Source organism: Lepus europaeus, chromosome 7, assembly GCF_033115175.1.
Source record: "Lepus europaeus isolate LE1 chromosome 7, mLepTim1.pri, whole genome shotgun sequence".
NCBI classification, from domain to species: domain Eukaryota; kingdom Metazoa; phylum Chordata; class Mammalia; order Lagomorpha; family Leporidae; genus Lepus; species Lepus europaeus.
The window spans coordinates 44,665,482-44,690,941 of NC_084833.1; the positions used below are offsets into that span (position 1 = coordinate 44,665,482).

At 42.5% G+C, this 25,460-nt stretch overlaps 1 protein-coding gene across 2 annotated transcripts in view; it reads right to left on the reverse strand.

Annotated features, from left to right (window-relative positions):
* Positions 1–25,460, reverse strand: part of NELL1 (neural EGFL like 1) — a 1,044,338-nt gene that overhangs the window by 837,088 nt on the left and 181,790 nt on the right. The window lies entirely within an intron of this gene.

Consider the following 25,460-nt stretch of genomic DNA (forward strand, 5'->3'; position numbering starts at 1 on the left):
AATGTGACTATTGATAAGTAGTAACTTTGCCCTGCCATTTGCCAAAGATATTTTCTAATATATGCTTTGAGCTTCCTGTGATCTTTTGCTGTGAGGTTTCCTTCCTTTACCTTCTTTCATATTGATGACCATGTTTCTGTGTTTCTGTGTGTAACACATCTTTAAGCATCTTTTGCAGGGCAGGACAAGTGGCAACAAATTCTTTCAATTTCTGTTTGCTCTGAAAGGTCTTTATTTCACCTTCATTCACAAATGAGAGCTTTGCAGGATATAATATTCTGGGCTGGCAGTTTTTCTCTCTTAGTACCTGGGCTATGTCTCGCCATTCCCTTCTAGCTTGTAGGGTTTCTGATGAGAAGTCTGCTGTGAGTCTAATTGGAGATCCCCTGAGAGTAATCTGACGTTTCTTTCTTGCACATTTTAGGATCTTTTCTTTATGTTTCACTGTGGTGAGTTTGATTACAACATGTCGTGGTGAGGATCTCTTTTGGTCATGTTTACTAGGGGTTCCATGAGCTTCCTGTACTAAGATGTCTCTGTCCTCTTCCAAACCTGGGAAATTTTCTGCTAGTATGTCACTGAAAATGCCTTCTAATCCTTTCTCCCTCTCCATGCCTTCAGGAACTCCTAGAACCCGAATGTTAGGTTTTTTAATAGTATCCTGTAGATTCCCAACAATATTTCTTAGATTTCTAATTTCCTCTTCTTTTGTTTGCTTTGACTGTATGCTTTCTTGTGCTCTGTCTTCCAAGTCCGATATTCTCTCTTCTCTTTCACTGACTCTGTTTTTAAGGCTCTCTAATGTGTTTGTCATTAGATCTATTGAGTTCTTGATTTCATTTTGATTTCTCTTCACTATCACACTTTCCTGTTCTACTAGTTTCTGCATTTCATTTTGATTCCTCCTTAAGATTTCATTTTCTCAAAGGAGATTTTCTATCATATCCAGTAAGGAATTCCATACCTCAAGCATTTGTTTTTGAAAACTAATTGTTTTTATCATAATTTTTTGAAATCCGTATCTTGCATTTCTTCCTTATCATCATCTTCATAATCTTGGCTTGGGTGTCTTGTTCATTTGCGGGTGTCATAATGTCTTCCTTGTTCTTGTTTCCTCAGTTTCTGCATTTGTTGCTTGGCATTGTAGAGACATTCTTTGGATTCTTCTTCCCTCACTGTGGTGTTTTTTCTTGTTATACTATGACTGTATTAAGTGGACTATCTGCTTTTGATGGAGCCTTAGAGGCTTGAGATGGGTATGGCCTGAGAGTTTTGTTTGGTTCCTCAGGGTTAAGGGTGTACCAAAGGTGACACTCCCAGGTTAGGCGTGGTAAATCTCTCTCTCTCTCTTTTTTTGATTCAAAAGGGAAGTAATTCCGCACAGCTGAGTGGAATTGGAGGTAGTTAGCAGGCAAATGATATCCCACAAGAACCAGAAATCGGAAGCTCTTTCCCAAGGACCATACAGGGAATCTGTGCTGCCCTCAGTGTGGGTTTAAAATCTCCTGCAGTCTCCCACTGGGTTGCCAAGGTTACCGAATTGTAGCGTCTCTGGAGAGTACTCACGTGAATTCTGTGAGTTCTTTCCCCCACTGTCTCTTTTTTTCACAGTCTCAGTTCATTAGCACCACACATTCACTGGGTCCTAATCTCCTGTTATTTCACCTCCCCACACAGTCAGGTTTTTCTGCTTGGCTGAGGGTGGGTGCAGACCTGAGGTTGCCCTGCTTATGACGTATATCCAAAATGGCGCCTGCTCTTCGTCTTGCTTGCCTTTGAGAGGTGAGCGGAGAGAGAGAGAGACTCGTGCCTGTATCAGTCACTTTTTTTTTTCCTCTCTCTACTAGATAGCCTGGTGAACTTTTCCCCCCTGGGTTTCAAGCCCTGTTCCCTCTAGTCTCCTCTTTCCGCTTTCCTGCCGGTGTCTCGGGCTATTGAGGTTCGGCTCACCTCACGTTCTAGCGCTGGTGTATTGCTTCTGCCCCTGGTGTCCTCAACCGGGGGTTCCCACATTCTCCACGCAGGTCCACTGTGAATCACTAGTTCCGGAAGAGTTTCCTCTGCTGTTTCTTCCCCTACTCTTCCTCGAACCTGCAGTATCTCCACTTTTATTAAACTGTCTCTTCCCAGACTATCAGTGTGCTCCCTTCCTATTCCGCCATCTTGCTGCTCTCTCGATTTTATATATTTTAAATAAAGCCATAGCTTCTTAGAGGATATAATATATATTTACTTTTATATGCCCCATAACATTATGGTGGTTTTAAAAAAAACAAGCCTTGATAAATTCTTTTAATGAAAGACATCAAATAGTTGGATCCTCATCCAAATGTTCTGGCCATGTCTCTTTGTTAGAATTTAAGATTGGCAGAGAAACTTAGAGTTACTTTCTTATGCTTCATCCTTGCCTCTGCATCCAGATTGCAGTGCAACGATGGTTAACCGTTCTGAGCTAGCAGAGTCTTACACAGTCATTTACTCTCTCCTCATTTATGAGGAGGTGACAGATGTGTCCTCAGTTTTACATGGTATGGAAATAAAGTAGTTTGTAAATCATGAGGTTTGATTTAGAGTAGCTGCTGAAGGAATGATACCTTTTATTTCTCATCCTCAATTATGTCCCCCAGTCTATCCCACCTACTTCACCTAGCTAAATTCACATCATTGATCAAATAAATAAGAGGTCCGGCAGCCCTTCCAAGCAGACTATCAGAGATCTCTGTTATGCAGTTACTGCAAAATACCCTCCTATATATCCTTATAGCTCTGCATGACTTTCTCTTTCCATGACTCTACCACTCAGCCGTCTGGCGGTTCTTGGAAAATCAAGGCTATCTACTTCAATTTTTTACTTTGATTTGATCTGATTTGATTTTGCACCAAAAACATCTATACTTCAAAGTGCTCAATAATCAGTAACAGAAGACACAAAGAAGGCAACTTAATATAGTCATTCATTCTTTCCTCAACTTACATTTATTGATTATCTACTAAGGCTTAGGAACAGTACTGCACTCTGAAGAATCCCTGCCCTCTTGAGGGAAGGCTGAAACTTGGAGGTAAAATATATAATAAGCAAATTAGGACATGAGAGATACAAAGAAGAATATATAAGACAGGGTATGAGAGATGGAAAACAACATGATTCTAGATGGTTTCGTGGATGTGATGGCATTTGAAGGAAAAAGGGAGAAAATCATGAGAAAAGTTTTATAGGCAGAACAAACATCAATTGCAAATGACCTAAGTCAGGAGTGTGTGGACACGGTTCCAGGAACATCGAAGTACAAGGAGCCAGATGTGGTTGGAGCGGATCAGGAAATGAAGAAAGTAGTGGAGGGTGGTTGGGGAAACAGCAAGGGTAGATCACATGAAACAAAAAGGCCATTCATTCTATTGACTATCTTTAAATGAGATGGGAAGTTTGGGGCGTTCTGAATAGAAGACAGACATTACCTGCTTTATATGGAACACTTAAGGGTTAAGAATGGACTTGGCATTAGGGAAACCTTTTACACGTGATGGCAATAATACAGGTGAGAGATGGTGATGACTTGAACTAGTGTGGTAGTTGTAGAGGTGATAAAATGTGTTTAGACTGTTGACATGTCATGAAGATAAAATTAATATTTGTTAATTATACTTGGAATGTAAAGAAAAGTTAGGAGTAAAACACTACTCCTAAGTTTTCTGTGGCTTAGTCAGCTAGCTAAGACTAATTTTAAGAAAGGAGTGATGAATTATGTCAAATTCAGCTAATAAGCCACATATAAGATGAAGATGAGAAACTAGCCCTTAGAATTGGCAATATAGAGGTCTTTGATGACCTTAATAAGAGTGGCTTTGGTATGACAAAAATATTACTAGGATTAGCTGAAGGGAAAAGAGAGGGGAAGAAATGTAGACAGAGTATTTGGCAACTCTTATGGGGAATTCTGCAAAAATAAACAGAAAAAATAAGAACATTATCTGGAAAAGAATATGTAATTGAGGGAAAGTTTTGATGCACATGCAACTTAGGATGGCCCTGTTGAGGGGAAATCTGCTTTTGTAGGAAAGAGGGAAAATGATTGAGGTAATATTCAGCAAAAGGGAGGGAGTGGATATAACTAGAAGCATGGACAATATCTGAGTCATGGAAAATGCAGAGTCCCTGGTGCAGAAGCAGGTAGGTTAGTAGAGATGGTGAGGGGAGCCAGTCAAACTCTTCTGATCACTTCAAGGAAGGTATTTCAAAATGTTTGTGGTAGCAGTCTCATAGAATGGCAGATGTCCTAAACAGCACTCTGGCCTCAGAATCAACCCTTAAGGCATTCTGATCCAGCTAAAATGCCCAGGAGAGTATTTCAGGCATGGAAAGCCAAGACACTCTGGCAAAAAAAAAAAAATCTAAATGAAAGATCTCTGTGAGTGAGATCCTAGCAGAAAGAATGGGCCATCAAAGAGGGAGGTACCTTTCTCTGAAGGGAGGAAAGAACTTCCACTTTGACTATGACCTTGTCTAAATAACATTGGAGTTGGCAAACTCAAAAGGCTTCCATAGCCTTGACAACTCATGTCAAGAGCCTCAGGTGATTACTGACACCATAAACAAGAGTGTCAATTTGTTAAGTCAACAACAGGAGTCACTGTACACTTACTCCCCAAGTAAGATCTCTCTCCTTAATGTGTTATACTATGTGAATTAATGCTATAACTAGTACTCAAACAGTACTTTATACTTTGTGTTTCTATGTGGGTGCAATCTGTTGAAATCTTTACTTAGTATATACTAAATTGATCTTCTGTATATAAAAATAATTGAAAATGAATCTTAATGTGAATGGGATGGGAGAGGGAACGGGGAGATGGGATGGTTGCAGGTGGGAGGGAGGTTATGGGGGGGAAAAGCCATTGCAATCTAAAAGCTGTACTTTGGAAATTTATATTTATTAAATAAAAGTTAAATGGAATTAAAATATAAGTTCATTTTGCTGCAAGATTTTTAAATCCATGCACATGAAGGAGTCTTCAAAAATTTTGGTGACAAATATATAAGAAAATTATGCATAAATTTTAAAAACATGTTTTTCAGTAAAATAAATTATATTTTAACCCCAATGTCCAGGAACTTTTTGAAGTACTTCATATCACATTTTCTGGATGAAGAGGGAAGCAAGTCGATCAAAAGAGTGTGAAGAGAGGGAAGGAAGTGTCGAGAGTGTGAGGAGAAAGAAAAAGGAGGAAGTATAGAATAGTGTAGAAGTAGAATAATCACCTCACAGATGAGGAGACTGTCCAGTTTTAGAATAATGCAGGCCTGAGTTTCAGTCCCACCTGCATCCTACTCCTGGGATCTTTCATAGGTTAACCCTCTCTGACCCTCCTACCTCATGGTTCAAAATGGAAATGAAGATGCTTTAAAAACATCTGCTCCAACATCTCACAGGGTTGTTCTGAAAATTAGATTAGACACCCCGCAGACACCTGATAAGATCTTCTCTACCTTTCCTCTGTTTAGCTCTTTTTAACTAAGGCATATACATAGGAGAGGAGGAAATCAGTCTCACCGACTAATTAAAATGTTTTTAAATGGAATTATCCTTTGCTTTCTCCTTTCTGAATCTGTTGGGATTCTTCCCAAATCTAACATTCAATCAAGTCAGCCAACCAATGGGTATTTGAGAATCTCCTCTGTATACAAAGTGTGTGGGCACTGGAATGGAAGGATCACAAGAGATCCTTCCCTTCTCTTAATTAAATGAAAAGAGAAGCTATTCCCTTCTCTTAATTAAATGACATTATGGCATAATCAGGAAAAAAATTGAAAGAAGGGACGTTATCCTCCACCCTGCACACCACATTCTCATTCACAAACATGTTCCCTTCTGTTCAACTCTATGTAAACTTTGCACAGTTTGAGCACACCAGAGATCATCAAGTTCAAATTCCTCATTTTGGAAACAATGCCCACAGAATGAAAGTTCTTGCCAAGGACACACAATGTAGGAAGTAGCGCACAGACAGTCAGCATTCAAGTCTTCTCATCTACTGGCTAGGAGTCACCAAATTCACTTCATATACTCTTCCTCCTCTTGCTTCTCTTTTTCCCCCTCCTGCTCCTACTGGTAGCAACAATAAACTTCTACTGAGTGCTTACTAAATGCCAGACATCAGTCTAAATGGTTTCCATTCATTTCTTCAATTAAACCAAAATACAGGTTTGATTACTACCTTCAACAAATGAGATAACTATGGTCCAAGTGACTTAGACAAAGGAGACCATTGGAAAATGGAGGATCTCCATGTAAACATCAGATTAGCACTCTAGCACTAATCTAAAACCTTTCTCATAAACCACTGTTCATTCTGCCTTCTCCTCATTTCCATGGAAGTCAAGCCTCCCATTTTCAAATCCTGTAACAGTTTATCTGTGCCTTTGCTTACACTTGGGTCCTGGGCATTTCATGTCTTGAAATTGTGGGATATATCTATGTCTTCAAAGTTATGAAAGAATATTTTACGTGAGCTCTTTTAAGGCATAGAATTCTTTCATGTCCAATACAGCTACCTATACATAGTCGTCCTACCCTCATTCATTCATTCAACATGTTACTGAGTATACATTCTGTGCTGGGCATGTGGCCAGTAACTGAGGATACATCATTAAAACAAAACAAGTTCATGGAGCCACCATTCTTTCCTGAAGATAAGGATATGAGTGGAAGAGAATGGGACATGCTATAATATGGTAAGCAGGTGAGTGATGGAGATAATTTCAGAGAGCAAAAAGGTCTTCAATTACCATAGAAGATAATACAGTGATTGACAGCATAAAGAGCGAGCAGCTGGAGAGGGTGCCACAGCCCATCCAAAACTCAGGCACAAGGCAATTTCCAATATAAACATCATTGCCATTGCTCCTTAGCAACAAGTGTCAGATCACCACAGACATAAAATAACAGGGTTTCTGTTGCCAATGCTACACTCTGAATGCTGAAAAACGAAAGCTCAGGGCTTAGCCTTTTCATCCATTCCTCAGCACCATCCTGACAATCTCCTCTTCTCTGACCACACAACTATATTTTTCAAAGGCCTTGTCACAGAATCCATCCTAGCAGAGCTAATGTTATCAGTAAATAATCTCTGTAATTGGAGGAGACCTCATCTGTATTCAGCTGGGTGGGCCCTGGGGGCTAAGGTGAATGGAAGAGGCAGTCTTGTGGGCTTGGTTTGGAAGGTCCCATCCTCCTGCTGGCTTCCCCTTCGATGCACTCAGGGGGTAGGTGAGCAGGCAGACCCTCTCTGGAGACCTGCATGCTGCAGCTTCAAAACCATCTGCTTTCCCTGTGGCCACAGCAAGCTCCTGTCGCATACACAAACTCCTCCCCTACCGTTCACAGTTTGCGTGACGCTTCCAGAAGCTTTGTTTTTTCCTGGTAAGACAGAGAAGCAAGGGTTATTGCCACCCCGTTTTACTGACGTGAAACCCATTCTAACCCAAGGAGTTAAGAAAAGTGTGCAAGGACACACAGCTAGGAAGTGGTGAAGTCACAGAAACACTGGCCTGATGAGAATTAGTCACAGTTAACAGCCCTGGAGAGAGACAGTAGTTTGAAATTTGGCAATTTTAAAAGAGAATAATAAACTAAGCAAATTATTTACAAAAGTATGGCCAAGGTGGAGATAAACTGCAAGGATGGTGTAGTAGCTCACAGTGTAAAAAAGATGAAAGGATTAGGGGAGCATTCCTGGAATAAAAGGGCAAGGAACCCGAAAAAGGCCACTGGATAGAACCTGTGGTCTGCAGTGAACCGACACAGACAACCTGAGGTGACCTCACAGAGGAGGAGTTAGGGGAATGGATACCCTTGCCTGCCTCCCTCCAACATCCTGCCTGTTCTTTCTGCTAATGAAATTCAGAAAGAATCCAGAAGCAAAGGAGCCCATAGACAGAGTCCATGCAAATCAGCCTGCCAGGACAAACCAGAATGGAGAAGGGAAGGCAGAGGATACTTCTTGGGAAGCAAATAAAAGAGGCCCAGTTCAGACTGCAAGCCTTTTCCCACCATCTCTCCCTGCCTCCCCATGAGGGATGATTGTACTTGACACAGAAGTATGCTCTCTCCATACTTCTCCATACAAGAAGAGGTAACACTTTGAATGTACATTCTGCAAATATTGACTCATCTTTTTCATGTGGTCCTTAGCAAGGATGCATATCAGATCAAGGCTCAAATAGCTTATGCATTTAATAGCTCCATCAATACTGTGCAGAAGCCATTCATTTTCCTTTTTTTAAGATTTATTTATTATTTGTTCAAAAGTCCAGAGTTACACAGAGAGAGGAGTGGCAGAGAGAGAGAGGGAGAGGTCTTCCATCCAATGGTTCACTCCATGGCCACAATGGCCGGAGCTGCGCCGATCCGAAGCCAGGAGCCTGGAGCTTTTTCTGGGTCTCCCACGTGGGTGCAGGGGCCCAAGGACCTGGGCCATCTTCCACTGCTATCCCAGGCCATAGCAGAGAGCTGGATTGGAAGTGGAGCAGCGGGTCTCGAACCAGCGCCCATATGGGATGCCAGCACTTCAGGCCATGGTGTTAACCCACTGCACCACAGCACTGGCCCCATGGAGGCATTCATTTTCTTCAATGAAATTGGGATTCCAGATTTCAAAATTACTCCAAGTGAAGCCTTAAAGCCATATACAGGTGTCAGTTCCCACTGCAACATGGCTCTGACTTCAGAGAGGTAGGCAGCAAACCTATCAAACTGTCTGGGATCCAACTAGCAGTGAAAGAATGCCAAGATAATACAAATATATGTCAGTGAGTCAAGATGAGGGAGATCAACAGAGCAAAGGTGGGGATTGCTCCTAATGTCAGGAAGGAGCTTTCCTTCCAGGGAGGATGCTATGAAGTGGGGCTTCTGGAGCAGGGGGTGTGGCAGTAAGCTCCGAGGTCAGTAAACAGAAAAAGAATCCTAACAAGTTGCCAAACTGAGCAAATGAAAAAGAAAGTATCAAAAGCCAGAATTGGTAGACCAAGAAGGCAAGAGATAGCAGAATCAGGAAGTAAGAATAAATGGTAAGACTAACTTAAGTAAAAGCTACAACTGGGCACTGGCCTAGATGAGCCTATTCCAGTAACTGATGTAGAAGGGGCAGTTGTGTTTGTAGAGCCTTTGAGAGGGCAGCAATAGGCAGATAAGTAGAGCCAGTTCCCCAAAGTGAAGGCCTATCCAGAGTTACCCCTGCCAATATGGTTGATGGGCTCTGGAACAACAAGCAGGGTAGCCGTTTAATAATGGCTTGGATCTTTTGAAGATATCCTGTTGGATGCATCAGCAAGAGACAAAAATGATTCCAATTGACCAGACACTGGTATTATTTGTCCTCCTGTTCATGTACGTTCTGCACACATGGAAAAGAATAATTAACATCAAATTCATCATCAGCATCATCATGATGGCATATATTAGATACTTACTTTCTAGGCATGGTGCTCAACCATGCATGTGCTATGACAGATACTGCTGACAGCCTACCCAGCAGTCACTCCCCTCTATTCTTTGCTCAATGTACTTCAATTTTATTGAAGGAATAATATGCATCACCATGGAAGGCAGGCTTACTAGCATATGACAGTCGTTTTCATTGTCCCCTCTGCCAGGGGGTTGTGTCCAGAAACAATGCAAGGGTGGCAGAATAAAAGGATGTGAAGGGTTTTCACTCTGAATGCCATGTCTAAGCTACCAACTCATCCAACACATTGCCTCATATAAACTACTTCTTTAAGTAAACACATATTTTCAAAATGTAAGCCACTATTATTTGCAAACAAGAGTAGCCTCTCTGGTCCATTCCCATGATAGCATTTAATTCTTACCTTTTCTTGAGGAACACACTGGTACTATCCTTATCTTATGATTGAGGCTAAGGACAGGTAAGTAAGTTGCTGGCAGTCATAAAGTTAGCAAAAGAACCAGAGTTGAGATCCCCTTCTGCCCTACTCCAAAAGTTTGTGTGTGCCTTTAGCCACCAAGCCACACTTTCCCTCACTGTGCTCCCCTGATGTCTGACCCTGGACAGCATCAGCTACACTTTAGCCACACAAAAGAAGATTCAACATTATCCCCATGCTCAGAGCTCCTGGTCCTCATCATATTCTCATTTCAATTTTGTTACTCAAATCTCAATGCATGCTAATTACCGTGGTCTCACCTAGCTACACAGCTGAGATAGGACATGATGATCCAAGGGCAGAGGCTCTTGGCTTCTTGCCCTGTTTCTATAGACTGCTGTGGGTGACTGGCAACAGGGATGTATTACAGGGCAAAGTAGTAGTCTAGAGATTTGTAGGTGAGTACTACTCCCTGCCAAGGGACAAAGCTGCCCAGACTATTCCACAGGAAACAAAGCAGTCTTCATTCCTACTCAATATGCTCCTGTCGCAAATCAACAGTGTATCAGGCCTATGTTCAATTAAATGAAAAAGCAAGTTGGACAATATGTATGTTCTGTATGTTGTTTGCTATCTCACTATTGGAACAACATGCATATGCAAAGAAAAAATCCATGGACTAAGAACAAAACAATTAATAACAACCACTCTATGCAATGGAATTAAAAGCAAGGTTATGGGTATTATATCATTTTAGATATCTTGCATATTTCATAATTCTTTTTAAAGAAAAAACATCCATCAAGCTTCAAAATAAGTTATATCAACATAGTATTGGAGACTCGGGAAACTCTATGCAAAGAGCTTAACCTAATGGGCTTGATGGGAGGCCCTGTGAGCCTCAGATGTAGTTTTAAGAAAAAGACCCAGAGAACTTCACCATGGTAATATGTGCACTGTGCAGGTAGACCACATGTAGCCAACTGTGTTTGCTCTCCAGCAAGGGGGACACATGTCCCTTAATGTCACCTGTGATCAGTTCATCTTGGTATCCCACCTGTACATTACCTTCTCCTCCATCCTTCATGCCTGCCAGAGCTCCCATTGACACAGGCTATATATAAATTCAACTCGAGAGCAGGCACAGTTCACCTTGTGCTGTGAATCAGACCAAAAAAGCACCAAAAGCCTTACATAAATTAACTGCTTTCCTTGAGAAAAGAACAACCCTCAAAAGTTCTAAGCAGAAATTCTAGGACAACTTTATCTTCACCTTTCCTTGTGCTGATATTTACAAAGTACACTGAAATTTACAACACACATTCACAGCCAGATTCCCATTTGACCTCCAAACTAGCCCTGCAAAGGTGGAAATGATAATTACTCCTACAGATGAAGAGAGAGAGGCAAAGGAAGAAGACTTAACAAACAGAACCCTCCAGAAAGCTAGTACCAGAGGCAGAAGCCAGAAATGTGTACACCTAGGCAGCTCTCCTATTTATTCAAATATTTGCAAATATTTCAGGCTTTGTGTTATGTGGCAGTTCTATTGACGATACAGTAGAGATCTCTCAGGGTGCTTAGAGCTCATGGAAAAGGCAAGCATCAATCAAAATAATCAGAAAACCCTCAGAAAAACAAACACTATTTTCATTGTGAAACTGTGAAACACAAGAGGCATTTTTCTTTTGACTAAAAAGTTAAGGATGTGAAAGAATGAACTTAGTATTCTAAAAACAGCATGGGAAAAAGTCCTGTGGCTTGAATGAATATGATACATAAATGATATGATACATAAATGTATCATATTCATGAACAAAAAGGCTTGCGGTAAGAAGAAGAGGAAAATCAGTAAAGATGAAACTGAAGAAAGAACATGTGTGTTATCTTACGTGTTGTGATTTGTATCCTAAAACTTGCATGAGGTCATTAAATAGGCTTCATTGTACGCTGGGTATGAAGGGAGTATAAGTTTTCTGTGTGAAATCCTTATGTATCACTCTTGCTGTCCTTGAAAATTATTCAGAGTTCAATGTGCTTATCAGCCTCCTGTACTCTCTTACTAGTTTCTTCAGGCTCTGGTACATATCTCATTGGGTACCAATTAAAGAAGTAATAATGACAAATGTCTTCCTACATCGGGGTCCTCCACTGCCCAGCCTTCTATTTTGCCACCAGTAGTTTTTGATGAGATCATGCAATTTCAGATTCACCTTAAAGAATATACAGAGTTTACCACCTTGAAATAGTGAATATCAAAATTTATATTGGAACAATGTAAAACCACATACATAACATTTGAGGCTAGTGAAATGCATCTATTCCACATTTGAAGAAATGGTCAAATGGCTCATTGTGGTCAGTCATGATTTAAATTAGGTCCTTTGCCATTACACAGCACTGAGGCTTACGCAAGCCATACAAATCATATGCAGACAATGGGCCAAATCACTGTAGCATTGAAGGCATAAACTTCTCAACACCCAAATTTCCAGGACAGAAGGAGTCTTCAAGTCTAAAACCAATACCATACAAGCCTTCTACAAGCTGATGACCCACCCATCAACAACAGTTGAAATTTACAAGGTTGATTTGGGTCCAAGCAGAAAGTAGCCTTGTGAGGTGACCAAACCCCAGGATCAGAAACTAATGCATGAAACTTGGCTTTTAAGGTTTTTTTTGTTTTTTTGTTTTTTTTTTTTTATAAATGGGATACGTTTTATCCCATTCTCTTGCAAGGGAATTCTGAAACACCATCTCACCAGATGGGAATGTACAAGGAGAAAGGAGAGGAGGTGCCAATGGAAGAGGACGAGTAAGAAAAGGGAGATCTGATTGCTCACCCAGATAAACTGTCTCTTAAATGGTTATAGCTGCCACAGGGGGCAGGGGTGGGGTGGGGTGGCAGAAAAAGCAGCTCCCTGAAAAAGGGAATAAGAAAGGACCCCTGGACTTTGGCTTTAGGGTACCACTGCCTTGGACAAGTCACTTCTTTACTCATTATCTCTGAAGTCCCCATCTATAACATGTAAGAATCCACATCTCACAGGGCTAGAATGAAGGTCAGTGAATACATGAATCTTCACCAAAGAAATATGAAACACTAATCTTGATCAGTATAGATTGCACAAAAAAATCTGAGTTTTCCCTCAGCCTGGTATTGGGCTTCTAAAGCTAATATGTCAAAGAATTCAAGAAATTTGCATTAAGTACTTCCCCAGCCTCTTCTTGCTATGCATCAGCTGAAGACAGCATGGAGCCTGGAAAGCAGGTCTGAGGGACTCAGTCAGTCAAGTACTTTCCTGAGGACATTCAAGGATTAACGACAGCCTGGGGCTGTTTACCTGCAATGGAAATAAAATTCCATTCTGGGCAATTCAGGCATTTTGAGTGTCCCAAAGAAGACAGGTGATGGCCCAAACTTGAAGCCTCTAAGTTTATATGTGCAAAATTTACTGTCGGGAAAGTGATAACCCCAGGCTAAAAGATTCTAATGAGTAAAGGTATGATATGACATTCCTGAGGTAGTTAGAGGCAGCATCACACAGGCCCTTTAAGGAGAAGAGAAAGTATTTCCACTCTAATTGCCAAGGAAAACCCTCATGTGAAGGTCCAGGCATATTAACAAGCTGGTTCAGTGGCTCTGGAACTCTCTCTGGGAGAAACACTCACCAGAAGTTAAAAAGGATGACCTAGGGGACAAAAGTCAATTGAACCAGAGGTTAGGGAAGGGAAAAAAATGCACAGAGGGGCCAGTGTTGTGGCGCAGTGGATAAAGCTGTCTCCTGGCACCAGTTCAAGTCCTGGCTGCTTCACTTCCAGTTCAGCTCCGTGCTAATGTGCCTGGGAAAGGCCCAAGTGCCTAGGGCCCTGTACCCACATGGGAGACCTGGATGAGGCTCCTGGCCTCAGATCTGCCCAGTTCTGGCCATTGCAGCCATTTGAGGAATGAACCAACAGATGGAGGCTCTCTCTTTCTCTCCCTCTCTTACTCTGCCTTTCAAATAAATTTTTAAATACAAGAATGCACAGAAACCTTTTCCTTCCAAGCCTCCTCATCCTCACACACCATTTCCAACATACCCGCTTAAAAAATAACAGCTGAACACAGGCAGCTATAAATCTGTTTTCTTGCATCCAATAGCTCTAGCTGCTATTATTTATAACATTAGTTTAATTAAAATTTCCAGGGAAATAGACAAATTTCTTTACAGTGGTGTAGAAAATCAGTTCTTTTCAATCACACTAGGTTCAGCATCCCTGGAAACCAATGAAATATTTGAATTGAAAAAACAGCTCTCATGGCTCATGCATTTTTTACTCTCCAACACTCCTTGCCAACAGATGAAGCATAAAAGGAACAGCAATAACCGACATACCAACACCTATATTTTTTTCCAAAAGGGTTCCATCACATATGCTGTTCTAGTTTGGCTTTTTTTCTCTCCTTGCTTTCCTTTTTAAAAAATAACCATGCTTACAGCAAGAGGCCGGTACATCAGGCCCTGGCTCTGCGGGCTGCCCCCTCGACACCATGAGCTTCTCCAGGGCAGAAGCCACATCTCACTGACGCCTCTATTGCAATGTGTGTATGTCGTGTGGCGGTCCATGCGGGTTTATTCAACATGACACGAAACACGCCTGGCACCCACGCCCCATCTGCTCTACTGGCCTTCAGAGCAAGGGCCTGACTGGGAGCAAAACAGGCACTTCCTCCCCTGGTCTCGGCCGCGGGAAGTGACGTCATGGTGCGCACGATTCATTGGCTTGGCCTAAGGTCGATGACGACATTACTTATTCCTGCTTCCTGCTGGGACAAAGTAGATTCTGGGGGGAGGGCTCGCCAGGGGTACCCACACGGCCCTGGATCCCCCCACGCAGGATGCGACGTTCCCACCGCGTGTGGTGAGGATAAGCATCTGGTGGCCTGCGCCGGGGCTGAAGACCCCATCTTCCCTCAGCAGTGTTGTGTCCTCCCCTTGCCGATTAATTCTGTTGACTCCTTTCCACTCTTGCTGCCTCTAATTGTAGGACTTAGTGTGGCGCTCACCGCCTTTGGAAATGGCAGGCCTGCCTCTTGCTGAAGAAAGGGCGTGCCCGACTCTGGGACCCAGGTATGCAGCCGGTCCACGTCCACCCTATCTGCAACCCAGGCACAGGCGCAGCCTCCAGGCTTGCCCTCGAAGGCCTCCTGCTCCAGCCCACCACTTCTGCCTTGCCAGGTTGCTTTCTGCCCAGAAGTGGCTGCTGCCATCCATGCAGCCTGAGGTTTCCCCTGGTCCCTGTGCTCGGCTGTGGTGTGACCACATGCAGTCTCCAGAGTGGGCTCAGGGGTTCCTGGCGCCTCTGAGACCCTCGGCAGTAACCTGAGCAGCTCTCTTCACTCGTAGGGCCGGTAACATGTTTGTGAGAAACTAAATGCAGTTTGCTCTGCTCTCTGCACAGCCTCCACTGCAGGTGCCGATGGAGCCAGTGGAGACTTGGCAACACCCTGTCAGCTTTTCAACTTCCCAAAATGCATTTGGAGTCAAACCATCTCTAGTTCAAGTGGTGGAGAAACTGCAGATGTGCAGGGACTTTGACAATCCCCTGGTTGTACTTCGCTCCCTTTGTCCAGAGCTGACTTACATGACCTCACACAGAAGAAATGGCTTCTGTCTACAGACCTCAGGGAAGGTGACTCTACATCCTGCCTAGCCATCAGTTCTTCCTGGAACATCTCCTTCTTGCAACTTCAATTCATCAACCAGTCCTGAAGAATCATCTCTGGCAGGAAACTTCTCCCTAACGATGACCTGAAGCCCACCTAGACACTTCCCCTCCTCCCTTTGAGTCAGGTAGAGGGGCCGTTTTCTCCCACCCACCTGTGCGGAGGCTGGGGCTTCCTATCTGGCTGTGGTGGGAGGCAGAGTCTAGCTGACATGGGGTTCAGTGGACAGTAGTCCCGGCCATCTGTGGTGGGAAGCAGTCTGGTTGACCGGTCTGGTGCTCAGTACAGCAGACCTGTCTGTCTATGGTGGGAGGCAGGGTCTCGCTGGCACATGGGGTCTCCTGCATAGCGCAGTTCTGTTCCTTAAGTGGGTGCCTCTCTCACACCTCCCAGTGAAGTTGGAAACTGAGACCTAGGGTGTCACTGACATCTGCAGGGCCATCTGTGCCCGTACTGGGCATGAAACAGACTGCAGGAGAAGAGACAAGAAGGAAGAGCATCTCGGAGTCCAGATGCTGCTACACAACAGATAGCCCCAGCCCCGGGACTCTGAATATACAGGATCGAGCACTGGAAATGGATAAGGCCCCCTGCTGAGCCGAGCACCCCCCACCTCACCCCACCTGAGAGTGCAGCCCCGAGGGCACAGATCCACTTCCCTGGCACTATCACCCCAAGGGCCCTCGCCTTTCCAACTGGAAAATTCCAGGAAGTGCAATCTTGAGGCTGTGGACTCACCCACCAACACGACTGCACCGGCTCAGCCCTGAGACACTTCCCTGCCCCTGGCTGTTAAAAACCATCACTGTTGGAGCAGCGCCCACCCCACCTCTGGTGAGATGCAAACCCAAACGCTGCAAGGTCAGCTATGGACAGAGGCTGACGTCCTGCTAGTGATAGTTTAGGTGTCAGAAGAACTGAGCCTGGTTGGGCCCTGGGGAGGTCACTGGGGTCTCAGGGTTTATCCGGTGTTCCTCTCTGGGGACTAGGGCATCCAAGCAGTCTTGAGAGCAGGAGGGTGGTGGTATTCCCTCCACTGTAAAGTGAGCGGTAACAGGTTGTGACAACTCATAGTGTTCTCACTGTTTTATTTTGAAAGATTTCCTCTGGTGCTGGTTAGCGCCTGGGGTCAGTGCTATTTATGGCGGGAGTGGGTGGCCCTGCGTGCCTCCTCCACAGACTCCGACTTCTCCAAGCCTTCACCTTCAGGATTTGTGATTATCGAACTGGCTGCCTTATCAAATAACTGAGATTAATTAATGACATAGCAGCAATAAAATGGATAAACATTAAAAAACACACATAAAATAAAAAATTGGAGTGAAATCATAATAAAGACACAAGCATCAATATTTCTTCCTATAAGAAAATATTTATTTGTCTTACAACTGTTTTCTCCTCCATTCATCCTCTACAGACCCATGTTCACACAATGCAATAACAACACAAAATGGGTGTAAAATGAAATCTTATTCTCTCCATTGTAACACATTCTAGGACTCACATGGGCAATAAAATCCCTTCTTGTTAATCTACTGATCTTCTCAGATAGCCAATAAACTACCAGATAAAGGAAAAATCCCATTGCATTTCCTTTTAGTCCTTTTCACTAGTAACTTTAAAAGTCCAGGAATGTAGATTGATTAGGGAAAATACAGGATAATTTCATCAACCTTTTGCATTAATGTCTTTTGCCTTTTGCATCAATCCTTTTGCCTCTTATCTCTTCCTGACATTGTGGCCACAGTTAACCAAAGGCATATTGAAACCCATGATGGAGCAAGAAGAAAAGATTAAAGTTCTTGAAAAGACAAATTTAGAAACAAGTTGGCTACTGATGTCAACAGAACATAGGGCAAGGTTAAAGTTCGAATCCAGCTAATGAGGCTAAAATGAATAAGCCACAGGGAACACAGTATAGGTAAAGTGTGCGGAGCTCAGCATGAGACATCCAACACCATCCTGTCTGGGCTGCCTTAACAATTAAGCAGCCACTCTCTCTTTTTCCAAAGAATGTATTATATTGCCACCTAGTTCTTTACATTCATCCCTCTCTTATTATTTAAATCTCTGTGATTTAGCATCAAAGGCTCTTTGTCCTTCAGTATTCAGAGGACGTGTTGTATTTCCCAGTAGCACAACTATCCATCATTTGCTTGCCACAGTGCACTGCTCTATCTTGTAGGTCACTGAGCTACCAAGGCCTCTAAGGCCAGGCAGCCTTCACCCCCACAGGCTGTGTGCCTGGGATATAACACTCTGGAAGGAAGAAAGGGCGCATGGTGGAGAATACAAGAGGCCAACATTCCTTAGCATCCAAAAGGGCATATTCATCATCTCTTCCAGCAAGGAGCTTGGCAAGTAATAAAAAGAGAGGCTGGGGACATCTAAGCTAAGTAGGCTTTGTCTTGGTTTAGCAGCAGCATGCTGCACTAACCCACATACAAATTCAGATGGTTGCAAAACTCTGCTTATCCACAGCAGAAGTGCTCTGTCACAGGTCAACCAGAGTTGCACTGTAGTGTCCTAGAGGAAAAATACAAGTCCTGAAATGAGCATTGTGTTGAGGGAGGCCCAGAAGGCCAGAGTTGGAAAGAGACTTAAAGCCCATCTAGTCCTAACCTCAGATTATACTTAAAGAGCCAAAATCAGGGACTTGCCCAGGGCCATACAGATTTAACAATTTCTTCCTGTTTTCTGTCCAGATTTTGTTATAAAACATTTATCTTTTTATAAAAATAAATTAAAAATTTAACAACTTCTTTCAGTTTTCTATACAGAATTTTTTATAAGATTTATTTATGTATTTACTTATTTAAAAGGCAGAGTGGCTGACAGAATGAGAGATATGAGAGAAAGAAAGAGATCTTCTATCTGCTGGTTCACTTTCCATATGCCCCCAACAGCCGGGACTTTGCCAGGCTGAATCTAGGAGCCAGCAACTCCATCCAGGACTGACAGGTTGGTAGCAGGGACATAACTACATGGGTCTTCATCTACTGCCTACCAGGCAACAACCTATACTAATATTTATGCTAATAGGTAGCGGGAAGCTGGGGCAAAAGTGAAAGTAGGACTCAACCCTAAGCACTCTAATAAGGAATGCAGGTATCCCAAGCTGTAGCTTCATTCACCGTGCCATACTCATTCTAGTCCAGAATATTTTCCTGTAAAACATTCAGAATTTTTAATAAAGAGAAGTAAATAGTATCTATTTTGTCCATCCATATGGGCTTTAGGAGCTCTGGAAATTATTAGCTAAAAATGGGTACTCTCACTTGGCAAAAGTTTAATCTCAAAAGAAGACATAATAAATTTGGCTCATTGCTTACACTGGATACATTTCTGAGCCCTCTTCATATGAACAAAAAAGGAAAAGAGGTCATGTCACATTTTCAAAAACCTGCCAGGACCAACAAAATATCTTATTACATAAAAATTTCCCTTCTCACTCTGTCTCACCTATGTATTTTTAAAGTGATTCCATTGGCGTAAAAAAATATACACCACTGTGCTGCACCACTGACCAGGGAACTAAAACAAACTATTTGAGCACTGTGCCTAGAACCTGGCAAATAGAGTAAGTTTAGAGACCTGATCAGCCTCAGCTCTTACACTGTACCATGGATCTACACAACATGCTAGGTTCTGAATCCATGGGACATAAGCCACAGTTTGCATAGAGGTGAAAACTTGACCAAATTCTACTCATTTCCAGTATGCTATTTTAAAATCTCCTCTACCTGATGGCACATATCTATAGCACTTAACGATGTTGTATCTTCATATAATAGCTTGAAATTTTCTAAAGATTTAGTTTACATAGGCACATTCCTACAACAACCCTAGAGTAGAAGAGCTACTATTAGCCGCATTTACACATGCAAGCAGTTCCTGGCATAGGAATGAGTGAATGAACACAGAAACTAGCACTTTAACACTCCTGCATCATTGCATGAAAATTGCATTTCATAAATGGCAAAAACAAAGTCAAAGTTTCAGAATTCAATTCAGTGTGAGATGAATAACAGAGATCATATGCCTGAAATAAGAAACCTGGAAGACAGCTTCTCCTTCCCTCCTCTCTCCTCACCCATACTTCCTTCTCTCCTGCCCCTGAAGGCCTCTTCTCACTGCCAGGTTGATACTACTCACACATACACACTCTTCTCTCAGAAGACCATGATTGGATTTTTATGTCTACAAAATAAACTTTGCTGCAAGTCCAGCTCTTTTGTGACTGGCAAGTCACATAGTGGCAAAGTGTAAAGCTGCAAAAATTGTCATACCTTTTCGACCAGAATGGCAAGAAATTGAGAGGTTGCTCCACATTCCCTAGAGTTGTCCCTCCTGGGATCTCCCAAACCTCATTGTCTCTACCAGGAATCCAGCAATCGATTATAGACTGCCTTATGAAGTCTCCTGTACTGTTGTCTGATACTTTTGCTTAAATTTAAACATGGGTGTATCCTATCATCCCAAACTGTATCTCATCTCTTCCTAGATAGAGGATCTGGAGCTGTTGTGTTAGTTGGACATGAGATATTATAAGTTTCCAATTTTATTTTAGAGGCAGAAACATACATACACACACACACATACATACACAGAGAGAGAGAGAGGAAAATGGGGAGAGGAATTGGAGGGATAGGGAAAGAAGGAGGAGGGAGGGAGGGAGGCAGGAGGGAGGGAAGGAGAGAAGAATGAAAGGAAAGGAGAGAAGGAGGGGGAGGAGGGAGAGGGAGAGGGAGAGGGAGAGAGAGAGGAAGAGAGACGGAGAGCTCTTACCTGCTTGTTCACTCCTCAAATGCCTGGAATAGACAGGGGTTGAACCAAATCAAAGCTAGAAGCAGGGAACTCAATCCAACACAGATGTAGGAAACCATTTACTTGAAACAGTATCTGTTGCCTCCCAGGGTGCACTTTAACAGGAAGCAAGATTTTGGAGCAGAGCTGGGACTCAAGCATTTCCACATAAGTTGCAGGTGTCCCAACCAGCAGTTTACCAGATAAGACACATGCCCCTCCTCCATTTTTTTTTCATGAATTTTGATGATGATTTATATGCAAGCATGTCTGTTTCTGAAGTAACTAAATCAGTCAGAGAGACAGGAGATTGAGAATCTTGCCCTGGCTTTCTGAGGGGCTATGGCCTTTGATAATCAACTCTTAATTTCCCTCTCCATGCTGTAACAATGTTTGTATAAAACCAACACAGTGTATTTTACATGTGGCTTAACTACCTTAAGGAATGAATATAAGGATCAATAAGATTCGTGTAAATACTTTAGGAGCTCTCTGGAAGGAAGATGCCATTTCCACATATTTCATTATGAAACAAGTACACGTAAAAACAGATACTCATTTCCTGAAATTACTCTGAAATATTAGAGAGAACTTGCCTTATTCTGTGATTTATAGCATGTATAGTTTCTGATTTTACATGCGCAAGACCAGTTGTATGCAAATATTGGATTGCTCTGTGGCTAATATGTAGCATGGATTAAAAGTAAAATCTAAATATGTTTATTGTCTTTACTATAATCACTGAGTTAACTCAAGATGACAATCAGGCCACAGATTTGTGTGTGTATGTGCACATGTGTACATGAACCATTCACACTTCTACAAGTCTGAACAAATGAAATGAGAGCTGTATTTAAATAAGATAGATTGCACTTCAGAGACTTATCTAGCAATGTGGCATAAGGAGGTTGGATTAGGGTGCAAAAAGTGCTGGTCAAAGGCTAGGTGTACACACCATTTGGATGAAACTCACTGGTAAGTCCACCCTCAGCTGCACTGTGACTTCAAGATGACAACACAGGAAGTGAACATTTTCAGTTCTCTCCAGTTCAGCTGCTATTTTGAGTTGTCAAATCAGCCTGCTCACAGACCTGGAGTTTTAGTCCTGGCTTTCACTGATATCCAAGAACCAGGCCAATCACTACAGGGGCCTTGATGGTTTCAAATGAGTTTAAAATGACATCATGAATAAGCCATGATCTTCCTGATGCCAATAAATAAACATGATGGTGATAGATATGTTTTCCCCGATTTGAACATTGCACAATATATACATGCATTGAAACATCAAACAGGACCCCTAAATATGCATAATTTTTATGTGTCAAAAATAAATAACAATAAATCCGCTAAATAAAAAGAAGGAATATGATGAATGGGAAGGATTACCAAGGTACTGACTGCAGATTTTGGCAGATTCAGTCCTTTGAGTAAATGGGGAGAGGTTTCAAAGTGAGCTAAGAACAGAAAGAGAATCTGAGGGAGATTAGTTCAGGTCTCATTCAAGGCTTTGTCGGAAACTATTAATATAAAAGTCAGCTCAAGAAAAACTCAAGGCAATAGATAATCATCCTGGCCACCCAACCGAATGGCTCCTTTTATGTTTCTAGCTTGAAGTATGTTGCTATCCACATATTAGGAACTTCTAACTAGACTTAGCTAAACAGCAGAAACAAGGAAAAAAGCGTGAGCCTCAGAAGCAAGCAGAAAGTGTTGAGCTACTGACTAAAATAGCAGTTGCTTTTCTCGTGATAATTTGTGCAATTAGGTCTGAAAAAACTGTTTCTCAGTTCTAACCTGTTTTTAAAAAGTGGAAGAATGTTGCTACAATAAACTTTCCCAGAGTAGTGGAACTGCCTGGAAAAATCTTTGTGTCTGATTTTAGGAATTTTTATGGTCCCTGACACCTTCTTCGGCATCTCTCTCTGGGGAAGACCCTCTGATGTAGCTAGGACTCCGTCCTTGGCAGGATATGTCAGTAGCATACTATGGAGTTGGTGTGGAAAGGTAGAAAGATTAAGGTTCGGGAAATAGATTCCAGTTGAAAATTTTGGTTCTATGCTTATTATTTTATATGACTGATTTTTTTTTTTTTTTTGACAGGCAGAGGTAGACAGTGAGAGAGAGACAGAAAAGTCTTCCTTCCATTGGTTCATCCTCCAATGGCCACTACAACCGGCGCGCTGCGCCGATCCGAAGCCAGGAGCCAGGTGTTTCCTCCTGGTCTCCCATGCGGGTGCAGAGCCCAAGCACTTGGACCATCCTCCACTGCCTTCCTGGGCCACAACAGAGGGCTAGACTGGAAGAGGAGCAACCGGGACAGAATCCAGCGCCCCAACTGGGACTAGAACCCCGGGTGCCAGCGCCGCAGGCAGAGGATTAGCCTAGTGAGCCATGGCGCCAGCCATATATGACTGAAATTTAGGAGTCACTTACCTTATCTGAGCCTTTCTATTTCCAAATCTGTAAAATGAGCCCAATAAAACTGTCCCAACAGGCTATTGTAAGTAATTTTATGCCTTGCTCATCACACAGCCTATGGTATGTGCTCAGCAAATACAATTCCCTTCTCCCACACCCATGCAATGGAGTACACATACTACATCTGTCCAAACAACTCCAAAAGTCAGCAACATCAGACAAGTAAGAGAAAAGTATCCTAAAGGAGTAAACTGCTCACACTGAATCAGGCTCCTGATCTTGGTGTTCCAAACCCAATGCCAATGAGCCCTGTTGTTGAAATGAATAACTTAGTAGTTAGAATCAGGTACTCAAGAGTCAGACTTGGGTTCAAATCCTACTGCTGAGACAGTCAAGTGAAATCCACTCTCTGGGAGGGTGGCCTAGTTTGCAAGTGTTTGACCAGCATCTTGGCATGGGGCAGAACTTCTGTACTCTAAAGTACACTAGTGCAGACTATAAAGAAACTTGTGAAGATTAGTCTGTTTTATGCCCTAGACACACCCTCTCCTTAATCTTTTCCTCCTCCTTACCCAGACTCTGCTTCAGGTACTTGGTTTCCCAAACTTTCACTAACTGACTTTTTCAGCCAGGTCTCTACCCCAGCTTCCTTCCCCCTCTACATAAACCAGTGGTTTAGGTCAAGGGGGGAGGAGGAGGCTGGTTAACTACCCTTTATATAAATCATTCTGATGTACAGTTAAATTTTGGCACTATATCTATAAACTTTTTGCATAAAAATCAAAATTTATTTTTCCTACAATCTTGTCTTTTAGGAGCGTTTCCCTCATGGCCTACCTAAAAAAAAAAAATGTATTTGTGTTTTGCAGATTGGTCAACAATTGCATATGTGCTCCCTCATCTAAATCTTATGTAAAGGACATGTCATACCATAAGCCAAAGTATGAAAAATATCAAGAAATAAGAAGGAGTATTTAGAATCCCCTCCATCCATTCTTTATATAAATGTGGTTGATTCTAAAGAATACTCTAGGCTACAGAGCTCCCATTCTCCTCCCCCTCTCCTGGGAGAGATCCATGGTAGCTACGAAGGATGAGTTTAGAGACAGGGCCGATGAATCATCATGATGTGCTGAATAAATAACAACACGACCACAAACATGTGCTGAGCACCAGAGGCCACGTACCACCCTAAGCACTTCACACCGAGTGTCTCATTTAACATTCCCAATTAAATATGTGCTGGTGCATGCTGTTTAACAATGGAGATACACACTGAGAAATGCACTGTTAGGTGATCTCAGTACTGTGCAAACATTAGAAAGTATACTTACACAACCTGGATGGCTACTCATATCACTAAGTGATATAATCTTGTGTGACCACCATCAAATATAGATTCCATTAGCAACCAACATATTATTATGCAGTGCATGACTATATTAGCAGTATTATTCCTCTTATACACATAAAGAAATTGAGATGCAGAGAAATGAACCTGCCGAAATTCACACAGCTAACAAGTGATTGAGGATGGCAGAAGAGAATGCTTCCCAGGAACCAGAGAATTTGAGAAGGCATAAAACTCTAGCAGAGATAGATCTCTGGAAAAAATTTCATAGCAACAAAAGAGTAGTGTCACCAGGACTTTTCAGTTGAGAATTACTAAAGAGGTCTGAGGGCCTCTTTTTGGCCTGTGGCTTAGGAGGAGAAGCAGTGCCCTTTTTTAAAATCCCATTTGGGGAGCACATGGGTAATAGGTCAAGGAAAACATGAGTGATACCTGACAGGTCCCGTTGGTTCAAGAGAACTAAAAAAGTCAAAGAGCTCTTGAAGTTGGAAATGGAGAGAGTAGCTAAGAGCTTGCTTTATCCAGGCGGCCCAACCCAGGTGTGAAAGGTGCAAGGAAGGCATTGGTTTCTGCATTAACTCTGCCCACATATGCTATAGCTGGTTCAAGCCATAATTCTTCAGAAGTCCAGAAAGCATCTTAAATAGATCACATCAAAAATAGACAGAGAGTTTTCAATATGGAAGACCTTCTCTTGCCTGGCACTAGCTTCCTGTCCTTCCAGAACATCTTCTAAAAGACACTCCTGAGCCAAGATAGCAAAAGCATCCAAGTGTCTCTTCATCAGAAATTTGGGCTGTAGCTGACTGACCTTGGAATATCCCTCTCTTGATGGATTCTGAAAGGGAGGAGGTTCCTAATATGTTTGTTCTTTATCCTTGGCCCAAGGGAGCAAATCCTGTGGCAGAACAATCATTTTAACTTTGACAACATCATTAATGGGAATGAGTAATGCATAGGCACTGCTTAGAATGCAAAAAGTTTCTTTATAATTGGACTCAAATCACTATCCATAAGGATTCAGTGGCTTCTGGAAAGATCAGAACATTACCTTTGATCACCATTACCCAGCTGTCCAGCCACAGATGATGCAATGGAGACCAATGGTCCCCTCCCTTATTCAGCTACCAGAAAACTGGCCTCCAGTGACAGACATGGGGAACAACCTCCTGTGAACCACTCCAGGCCTCTAAAATGGTCTTGACATCCTCTAACGAACTGGAAGGCTCATTCCTCTGCAGAGCATGGATGACACCAATTCCAAAAGATTCTAAGAACAGCCTCTCTAGAGA